General features: G+C 44.3%; 1 pseudogene across 1 annotated transcript in view; it reads right to left on the bottom strand.

The window, feature by feature from the left end:
* Positions 1-2055, bottom strand: part of LOC114616980 — a 9265-nt pseudogene extending 7210 nt beyond the window's left edge. The window contains exon 1 of the transcript XR_003710717.1: positions 273-2055. The product of XR_003710717.1 is annotated as a 60S ribosomal protein L27 pseudogene (transcript). The remainder of the gene's footprint in view (positions 1-272) is intronic.
* Between the last annotated feature and the right edge of the window lie 712 nt (positions 2056-2767).

Genomic DNA, 2767 nt, shown 5'->3' with positions numbered 1-2767 from the left:
TAGGTCAGGATGGTCAGGAGAACAGCTACTGTAACATAACATAAATCACAAAGATGAGTCAAATGTGGAATTTACAGTTTTGTAACTTAAAAGCTAAAAAAAACTGGCAAAACCAATTTGAATGATATGAAAAATTAGCTCACTATATCCCAAATGTTTTATTAGTTCTAATATGGACTTTATATAAAAGTTAGTATTTAATCTATGTTTTTATTACTAAGTCTGTGCATTTCTCTTTTTTTAAATTTTTAATGACAGAAACAAAAATATACCTGAAAGCAAAGCTTCTGGAAAAGCCATTTGTTCTTCTTTGTCTTGTATGGCTCCTCAAACTTGACCTGGGGCTCCTGCCTGGCCTTGCATTTTAAAGCTGAGTCTCTAAACATATCCTTGTTGACAACAGTTTTGTTCAAGGGGATATCCACAGAGTACCTTGTGGGCATGAAGTGGTTGTAGCTATAAACTTTCACAAAGGACTTGATCTTGGATCTCTTGGCAATTTGCTTCTTATTCATGGAAGCTGTCACTTTTAGGGAAAGCAGTCAATTCCAGCCACCAGGTTATGGCTGTAAGGGTGGTCTGAGGTGCCATCACCAATGTTGATGACGGCTTTGCATCCGGAGTAGCATCCAGCCAGGACCAGCACCACTTTCCTGGGTTTCATGAACTTGCCCATTTCAACATTGAGCAGCTGGCACCCAGCAGAAAGGAAAAAAGGACACTAGTCTTTGCATTTTTAAAGTGCATAAGAGTACATTGGATATAAATAAAATTAGCTACTGAGTTGGGGGTGTAGTTCATTTGGTAGATAGGTTGTCTACAGTATACAAAACCCTGCGATCAGTCACCAGCATTACATAACCAGGCATGGTAGTGATTACCTGTAACTCCAGCACTTGGGAAGCTGAGGCAGGAAGGAAAATATGAAGCTGGAAGTCTTTCTTGTCCACATAGGGAGGTTGGGATGAGCCTGGGCCACATGAGTTTTATTTGATTGGGTCTCTGAGGGTTTGAAATCTTTTTTTATGTTTAATTTTAAATGATGTGTGCATGCATTAGTGCCCTTTGCACTAGTTGAATCCCCAGGAGCTGGAGCCACAGGGTTTATGAGCCACCTGATATAGGTCCCGGAAACTCATCTCCAGTCCTTTGCAAGAGCAGCAGGTGCTATTCCCTCTGAGCCATGTCTTGGCCTTGAGGTTTCTCATCTTCATTCTGAAGGTGAGAACTGGCAGCAATTATAGTAATTCTCATCCAAAATTAAATTCAGAAGTCAATCTTGTCTTCAAACCAAATGTTCTGTCTTGTATTCCTTTCTAAACAAGCAATGCAAAGCTGGGAGGACAGTGTAGTCTTTTAATACTAGCATTTAGGGGTGGAGACACAAGGACTGGGACTCAAGGACAGCCTCAGACACCTCAGGAGTGTAGGGCCAGCCCTGGTGACTTGAGACCTCATTACAAAAATATCCAAGCAAAAATACAAAAGCATATCAGTGCTGTCACAAATAGGTCCCAAGACTCATTACACTAGTGCAAAAAGGAAATTTTCCATCAGAATTCACTTACAACATTACATTTCTGCCAAATTTCCTGTTCAGTTAGAATCCTATGGAATTAGCTTTGATTCTAAAAATGTAGTTGGAGGAAGCATTTTCCAGCTTTGATATACCATGAATGGAAATGTCAAATTTCCTCTAGTTTCTCTATCAGACAATAATATTGTTTCTATTCTTGAATTATTTGGTGCTTTACTGACTCAAATAGGTAAGAAAGGAGGTAACGAGTTTATTAACTCCAGAACCTTAAAAGGCATGTCTACACCAAAACATCCTAGCACTTGGGAAGTGGGGGCAGGAGAATCAGGAGTTTAAGGTCATCCTCAGTCAGAGTTTGAGGTTAATTTAGGATATATGAGACCCTGTGTGCCCACCTTCCCAACTGTTTACATCAAAACACAACTGGACCCAATTAGCTGACAGGGAAAGAGGATCCCAGTTCAAGATTTCTCCACAGGAGGCAGGCACAGAGGTCCGAGGTTGGACAGAGGCACGCTAGTCCCATAGAGACTGCATCTGAAGTCTCAAAGAAATGTCAAAAGCAGCAGATAGTCCTGGCTATCGAAGCTGTCTCTAAGTAGGCCTGGAACAACCTGGAGCCTGAAGATGCACTCACGAGCCACTCTTCTTTCTACAGGACCTAACGGTATCTTCCTCTCTCCCTCCTTCCGTTACATTGCACATTTAAGATTAGAATAGCAGGTGGTGGCCAGAAGGTGAAATATGGTCTGTGAGTGCCAGCTTTTAACATGCTGAACCAGCATTGCATTCCACGCCAGTCTGGGTTATACAGACGAGATACTGTCCAAAAAGAACAGAGCTGGGCTCAGGTCACTTATAGAGCGCTTGCCTGACGTACACGAAACCCGGGCTTTATCCTCACCAACGCACAAACCTCTGTTGACAGCAGCCTGGGGCCGCACTGCGACCGGCTCAGCGTACTCAGCACAGTATAGAGTGCGCGCGTATGAGCCAGGGTGAGGTAGAGTGGGGTAAAGTGGGGTAGAGGGGGTGTGGCCTGGACCTTGGCTCCCGTCCCGATCCTCAGACATTTCCGCCAGACTCTGAGCTTGCCTACACAAGCGTCTGCGCGTGCGCATCCCACAATTAAGCGCGCGGCTGCCAGCTGCTTCCGGTGGGCCTTGGCAGCCCTCGGTTCCTTCACACACCCTCCCAGGAGCCTCAGCTGGGGTTCCGCCTCCGCGGGAA

The sequence above is a fragment of the Grammomys surdaster genome, unplaced genomic scaffold (genome assembly GCF_004785775.1).
Source record: "Grammomys surdaster isolate TR1022 unplaced genomic scaffold, NIH_TR_1.0 133, whole genome shotgun sequence".
NCBI lineage: Eukaryota > Metazoa > Chordata > Mammalia > Rodentia > Muridae > Grammomys > Grammomys surdaster.
The sequence above is the reverse complement of the archived record's forward strand: the minus strand, read 5'-3'. Positions and strand labels throughout refer to the sequence as shown.